At 41.4% G+C, this 8,095-nt stretch overlaps 1 long non-coding RNA gene across 1 annotated transcript; it reads right to left on the reverse strand.

Annotated features, from left to right (window-relative positions):
• Positions 1–1,566: 1,566 nt before the first annotated feature.
• Positions 1,567–3,567, reverse strand: LOC122097613. Its single transcript, XR_006145545.1, has 3 exons — positions 3,481–3,567; positions 2,361–2,557; positions 1,567–1,740 (listed from the first exon to the last, which is right to left on the reverse strand). It is a non-coding gene; the product is annotated as an uncharacterized LOC122097613 (long non-coding RNA).
• Positions 3,568–8,095: the final 4,528 nt, after the last annotated feature.

Genomic DNA, 8,095 nt, shown 5'->3' on the forward strand with positions numbered 1-8,095 from the left:
TGGCAGAAACTGTCCAAATCTCTGAGAGTATTATAATCAAAAGTCCCATTTTGGGTCCATTGAGACTGATTGTCCAGCCTATGCTATGGCCAGACTTGATTGCAATAAAAGATAAGGTGTTTTGGCTTTAGGGAATACTTGATTAGAGAATATCTAAAGAGTGAAGGAGACATCTTAAGGAAATATCCCAGCTCAGGAGAGATTGATGGGACCCCACTGGAATAAGAAACATGAGGAAGAAGTCTGGTGAGGACATGGAGGAGGGGGAGTACATAGGATGTAGAGAGGTAGAGTTCATCAGGATGTAGAGGGGAGGAGTTGGTAAGTCAAATTCTTGATTCAGGCATCCTAAAACAAGAAGAGACTGGCATAGGGGATCCCTCCGGTGTGGTACTATGTCAAAAAAGACAGCAGACCAACAGAGGGGCTATAGACAGAAGTCACTTACCACAAACAAACATAGGTTCCATGGTTTCCCTTATTTGCAATAACTAGTATATGTCTAGGATAATCTTATCAGTCAAGCAGAAAAGGTCAAAAGCTATGTACATATGACCATATAAGATGGTGCTAAGCGAAATGAACCCCAAGATAGGGACACAAGAGGTTTTTACTTTGCTGCTGTTGTTTTTAATGTATTACGTGATTTTTTTTTCTTTCTTTTGTATGTTCTTCTCCCGCAATATAATCCTTGTCACTGTATTTTATTCCGGTGCCCTACATCTTGTATATACATTTTTCTAATTTGGGGAGGGGAAGGGAAATAACAAAATGCTGTAACAAGGATACAAGTTGACCATTGTACCAACGAGATGAATGAGACACTATGTTGAGAATGAGTTTTTCAACTTGGAGTTGGGGGGAGGAGTTGGAGTGGTGAAGAGGGAAGGGATGGTAGGGGAAGAACAAAGGAGGGAGGGGTAACAATGCTTGATAGGAAATGTACTCATTACCTTACTCATGTAACCATAACCCTTCTGTACAGTAGGTTCTGGGTTGGAAAATTTTAGGAAGTTCCCTCGGGGAAGGGTAGTCAGTGGACCAAACCACGGGAGCAACACTGAGTTATGAGAATGAATGATTCCCATCATTTGAGACCCTGAAGGGATGGATATAAAAGGTTAAGGAATGTTGTAGTCTTTTTGGGCTACTTCCTGCTGACATAGAGGCATCAAGGGCTCACTGTGCTGGGGTGTTCAGGGTCCAGGTCTGTGCTGGGCAGGATGATGTTGTAAGCAAAGCTCCTAGCTATCTGTACTAATAGGTTGGCCTTAACTTGCTCCGGTGGTGGCCTGGGTAAGAGCAAATATCCTTTAGACAGAAACTTTTGAAAAATGTCAAGAAAATAGTGTCCAAGAAGGAGGAGTAAGAGGACGAGTGTTAAAGGTCCTAACGGGGAGGTGAGCCAAGGGGACCATTGTGAGAGAAAATCCCATCAAGATGTTCATTGGAGTGATTTCTATTATCTGTTGAGAAGTTCCTCCAATTGAGTTAGGGCTTCTTGCACTACTCCCCATTCATTAGTAGAATGACCTCAGGGTCAAGAAAATCCATAGAGGCATGGGCAAAGGTGACAAACAGTTTTTATTTGGCTGGTTCTGACTGCCTTGTCCTGGGACCAAGAGCAGCCCCAACTTCCAGTAGGGCAGCATTATATAAATCAGAACCAAATGTATATGGCAGTTTACAGAAGCTCAAAGATTATTCTTCAGCTGTGGTCAGATTCATGCAGACAGTAATCTGGAGGCCAGAGATTCAGGATTGAAATTGGGGATTATCAAAGAATGAAAAAAAAGCTGGGTTATTACATTCCCCACTAGTTTTTATGTGCATATCAAATCATAGATATGCAGAATCACCCTCAGATGAATACATCAATGCACCAATCCTAACCCTATTCTTTGATTTATGTAACCAGATTATCTCAGAACTGCCTCAGAATGATGAACTGTGACTCTACCCAGCAGGTTATAGGAACAGGACAATTTCCTAGATTTTAACACAGTCAGATTCATATACATCTAGTTGCCTATCTTAGCTGTCCAATGGACATCTCAGCTATTACAGGTACTAACAAAATTCTTGGTTTTTACCAATGAAATGCACTTAACTTTTCCAATCTCCTCATTTCAGCCCATTATACATACATTTACTCAGACCAAAAACCTACAAGTGATTAATTTTTCTTTTCTTCCTTCCATCTATAAGAGAAATCTACTGGTATTATTCCTCAACTCCAACCACTGCTCTTCATGTAACCAAAGCTACAACTGTCACATCTTTCTAAACTTCTCTAAAACTCTTCACTTTTTAAGAGCAGCTAGAAGATCTACTCAAAGCCAAAATAGTGAAGAACTTACAGCCATTGTAGGAAGCTGCCTTGTAGGAAACACAAGATGATACGGTCTCCTCCAGATGACTGTCTTTGAACTTTCTCCAAACAGACCTCCAGGTTGAAGAGATGGGCTGGATCTGAACTGGACTGTGGTAGTGTTTCTCAGCAGCTTAGATGGATTGTCACACCTCCTACTGGGTTACTGGCCAATTTCTATATAGACTGGTTAAGGATACATTACATAGGCTTAGTAGGCTGAGTCCCCACTGGTTTTTAAGACAATTTTAGGCAGTAGCCGCTGAATAATATACCAAGGTAACAATTAACCAGATATTTTTCCACACTTGCACACTTGTTACTACTGTCTTTCGTGCCTCTTCCTTTAATCTTATCCTGCCTTATTTTCCAAAAAAAAAAAAAGATTCCAATCTCTTGATCTTAAAGGGATTGATGGGCAAAGATCCATTTTTTTGTAACTTCTTCGAGCTGACTCAGGGGTGCTGACCCTACTTAGCTCAGAACCTATACCTTAGCCTATTTTTACTGAGGGTTGCCAGGATCAGCTATCATTAAATTACCTGTGCAAGAGAGATCTCAATAGAGGCACAATCCCAGGTCCACAAACTTCTTCCTAACAAATACATTCAACTGGCAAGTTCCTGACCAATTAGAAGTAGACAGACATGGGCATTAGAAAGACATGCTTCCTATGAAAAGTCTTCCAGGCTCTGATTTTTTTTTTTTTGAAAGCCCAAACAAGTGACTCCAGTGTCTGACACCATCTCTGCCATCTGAGCAGTGGCTTTTAACTGCCTCTGGATGCTCCATTATTGCTAGGGTCCCAGGAGTATCTTCTCTACTCTGGGATAAAAAGCCCCACTGGTATTTCCCTTGGTCAGTTGCTGTGCTTGAACTCAGGGCCTGAGTGCTGTCCCTCAGCTCTCCAGCTCAAGGCTAGTGCTCTACCAACTTTGAGCTCCAGCACCTCTTCCTTCCAGCGCTTTGCCCTGACCCGTCTCACAAGGAGCTTTTTCTACACAGACTGGCTTTGCACCACCGTTCTCAGATCAATGAATCTCTTACAAAAAGGCAACTCTACTCGAATTAAAAGCAGCAAGGCAGTCATTAAGTAAGCATGGTCTTACCTGGAAGTTATTAAGGACCAAAGTTACATCTGACAAACTTGTAAAAATCATCTGGCTTCGGTGGGCCTGCATGCAATTGTTACAACGAACCTGAAAAGCAAACTGGAATAGCAGTTAAACAATCATTTTGGTAGTCCTAATTTTTCCTTTCTCCACCAAACAGGACAATTTTACTGTTAAATTCCCTTTGTCTAGGAAGGCAGTCACTCCCTTCTACTTCCCAAATGTTTATACAGGGGATGCAAATTTTCCCTTCTCCTAAAGCCATTTTAAATGACCTTTTGAAACACTAGGTCAAACCTATTACCTTTTCCCAGCCTGATTAAAACAGCCACTTTTTACTGCAGTCTGGGTTTCTACCTAGAAAACCTCTGAACTCAAAATGAGTTTTTCCTTAATGCAAGAATTACAAGCACCAGCACTTTCCCATGCATGCAGAACATCTTTCTGCACTTTCTAAAATATTACTAATTACAAAATGGCATTGAAACCAAATTCACACAGATAAACATTTTAAACCCTCCTTTATATCTCAAGGAGTAGTTTTAGAAATATCAATCACAATACTCATTTCCAGTGTCCATCAGCAGGGAAAAGAGACAGGACCAAGAGAAAACAAAAATCAACACATCCTACAGAATGTGCATATACCCATCCTACTCCTTTGTACCAGCTTGCCCTCTTTTTGCATACAGGGACTCCCCACTAGGGCCTGTCCAACCATGCATGGACTGGCTGAGCTGCACTTTTGCCAGTTGACCTCTTACCCTCAAAGATTGGCCCTCTGGCCTTTTTTCCTGTCCTTTTTACTGAGAAATCCAAGCAGTTTTAGATAGACAGAATAGACAAAGTCTTTGGCAATAATAAACAAACTTTTATATTTAAATTTCTAATACTTCTCCCCTCCTTATTCCCCATTTAGCAGTAAGAAAATCAATCCCAAGTTCCCAATGCCTCTTTGCTAGGCCAGATAACTTGATTGAACAGCCTTATGCATTAAAATACCAGATTTTCTTAATTTGCAAATTAGAGAATCTTTAGATCTTTTAAATACCCAAACCTGATGATATTTTTGGAGCTTAAACTCACCCATATATTTTTCTGTGGTCTAAGTATAAAACCACCCAATATTTTCCATTTTTACAGCATGCTGATAGTTTTTATCTTGAACATGTTCACATTCATATACGTATTCATACAAACAGTTGTTCACAAAAAATCTTAAAGCACACAAAAGATCTTAAAGTGCACGAAAATGACTAAGACAAAACTTTTTAATAACGAACTTTAGTTGGACTTCATTTCTCCAAGTATTAGAATAACAATGAACTTTAGCTGGGCCACCTTCCTCAAGAACCTGCTTATTTAACAAGGCCTTATTTAACCTGCTTATTTAACAATTGGCCTTTTAATACCTTCAGTTGGAGGAAGGCTGAGTAAGGGTCATCTGAAACTAATCTGGCCTGACTTTTTCTTTTATCTTGACTTTTTCTTTAGACAAGAGAACTTTACACCTTTATTATACTACCAGGACCAGACAAATGTCAAGACCAAGCTTACAGCAGTCTCTTTAGCCAGATTACTAGAGGACCAAACCAGGCCTGTAAGTGTCCATGCCCCACCTCTTGACTGCTGCCACATGGGGAGGGGGACATAGTGAAGTAAGGAGGCCAGGTCTGGCCTGCGCCATACTGGCCACATGGTAAATGGTAGGGTCTGGCATCTTGTCTTCATGCTGGGGGAAGGAAGCCCCCCTCCCCCCATCACCTGCCTTCCAGGTAATGGGTGTGCTCAGATCCCTGGAGACAGGGGCAGGCACTTGGCAGATAGGTTACTGAATCTGTCAGTCAAGTGCCTGGGACTGGGAATTTCCTGAGGATCTGCCCCCTGCACGGACCTATTTAGACCCACACCAGCCTAGCCCCCAGGATTCCATACCATGTGTGTCTCTGTGATCGTGTCCTGTGTCCTGTCTCCTGGCTCTTCCCCAGTCATCATGGCTTCCCAATTCAGCTCTCCATTTGGAGCTGAATTGGCTTGTTGGTATTGATTTTATTATTTCTTTCCTCTTTAGCATGTTTCCTAGCTGTGTTATGTGTATTTACATATTGCAGACCTTTGTAACAACTGGCGGCCTGCAGCCTTTTAACTGTATAATAAAGACTCCAATATTCTATATTTCAAAATGTGGCTTCTGGGATGATTTACCATACAACATATGGTGCCCAATGTGGGGTCCCAGTGCCGACGAGGGCATCTGGGTTCCTTGAAGCCAATGGTGGATGGTCTCGGTGGGCTGGCTATCATGGGACAGAAACTGCTACAGGGGAGGCATGCCCTCTGGGAAGTTCCAGGGCCCTGTGGTCTTTCTGTCACTCTGATGGCCCGCTCATTGACACCAGACTTGCCATCCAAACAACTTTTTGGAGTGACTTAGAAATCTTCCAAAAGTAAGTCTGTTTTTCTGTCCTGTACTCTGTCCTATATTGCGTTTATATGTTTTTCTGAAACTTGGGGGCCAGTCCATCTGGAAGTTAGCAGACATGCTTGCTAATGTGCCCTTCTTCCTCTCAATCGAGGGATCTGAGAGGTTCTGGTGGCGCTGAGTGGGAGTGGCTCACTCGGCAGACTACTGTGGCGAGTTTTGCAGCTTTTGTGATTCTCATACAGTAGAGAGTTCTACATACAGTTGTGTTGGGGTTCCCACTCCTGGTGGGAGAGGCCCCAGCTCAGCTGGCTTTTTCTGTGTTTGTCTTGGTCTTGTGTCTCTTCTTGTGTTTGGTTTTGTGTCTTTAAGGAGGGAAATCAAAGCCTGCTATCTGCTGTACTTCCTCCTGCCCCTGCTCTTCTGCTAGGAGGCAGTTGGGAGTATGTAGGCAGCTGAGGGCCAGTTTCAAACAACTAGCTAATCTTAGCAGTTTAAAAATTAAGTGCTGCTGGCTAAAATTGGCAAAAAATGTCAGGCAACCTGGTGGGCTGAGAGATTAGCTTTAGGTAACCTCTCCTTTCTTCCAATTGATGGTATTCTTCCAACTGATGGTCAATTGATGTGTAAAATGTCTAGACAACTGGGACAAAACTAGAGTCAAGTACTGGGTAGGTCAAATTTGGGCACCAGGGAACTCCCATCCATCATTTTTTCAATAGAAATATTTAATATGCTAATATGCCATAATAGAACAAGGTAGCCCTGGAAAAATTAGACCAGCAGAGTAATTTGTTAAAAATTTCATCTTAAATCTTGGTCATCGAGACTAAGATTGGCAAAAAGATCTCTTGTCACTAAAAATTCAGGGAAATGTATGGCTGATATTCATTTTGCACATTTTAAGATCATTGTGCACAAAAATCTATGTATGAACTTAAGATAAAAATTGTCATCATGATGTTAAAAAATGTATGTTAAGTTTAAACTGCAGGAAAGTTCAGCAAGTTTGGACATTACAAAACTTGAGATTTATTTCCCACCACTGCTAAAATTTGGGAATGAGTGTTAGAAATTTGGATGTAAAGTTTTGTTTACCACTGTTAAAGACATTGTTTCTTCTGTGTGTCTAAACTGCTCAGAGATAAAAAGGACAGGAAAAATTTAGGATAAGCCTATGTGCTTATCTTCAGGGGTGAGGGGTCCTTTGGTAAAGGTGCAGCTCAGCCTCTCCATGCATGGTGGGACAGGCCCTGGGGGAGTTCACGCATGGTTTCAGAAGGTAAGCTGGCACAAAGGCAGTTCATCTAACCCAAAAGTCAGATTGGGTGTATGCCTATTCTGTAGGACTGACCAACTGGCCCATCTTTATCCTGTCTCTTTTCCATGCAGATGGACACTGGAAATCTGATGGTAAAAATTGATGTTGTAATTGATATTTCTAAAACTACCCCCCTAGGATGTATTTAAATTGAAAAAAAGTTTTAAAGAAGAGTTTAAAAGTTTATGTGATGTAATTTGATTTCTATGCTATTTTTGCAATTTGATGTATTTTTTTTAAAGACAAAAAGATGCTATGTCTAGATTCTTGGTATAGTGTTAGTGTTTGTAATTCTTTCATTAAGAAAAATTGCTAAGTTCCAAATGGTCACCCTGACTGCAAAAACAAAACAAAACAAAAAGGTGGCCAGTGTAAAAATCTTTGGCTGAGAGGTAATGGGTGTGCCAGTGTTCCAACAGGGCTTTTAAGTGCAAATTAAAAGTGACTTTAGGAAAAGTGATTAAAAATGGTGTCCTCATTGTAAAAGTTTGGAAAGTAGTTAAGGGAGTGTCTGGCCTCCCTGACAAAGTTTAAAATTAAAATTGTCCTAAAAGTTTCTTTAAAAATCTGAAAATATAGGAGGCTGGGAAGGTGGCTTAGTGGTAGAGCGCTTGCCTTGCATGCATGAGGCCCTGGGTTTGGTTCCTCAGCACCACATAAGCAAAAAATAAAAAAAACTGGAAGTGACACTGTGGCTCAAGTGGTAGAATGCTAGCCTTGAGCTGAAGAGCTGAGGGACAGCGCCCAGGCCCAGAGATCAGGCCCCACGAGCGGACCCCCTCACCCCCACCCAAAAAAAAAAGTCTGAAAAGATAAACTAGGATTACCAAAATGATTGTTTAATTGCTATTCCAGTTTTCCCTTATAGG

This window comes from Dipodomys spectabilis, unplaced genomic scaffold (genome assembly GCF_019054845.1).
Source record: "Dipodomys spectabilis isolate Male_0828 unplaced genomic scaffold, ASM1905484v1 ptg000422l, whole genome shotgun sequence".
Lineage (NCBI taxonomy): Eukaryota > Metazoa > Chordata > Mammalia > Rodentia > Heteromyidae > Dipodomys > Dipodomys spectabilis.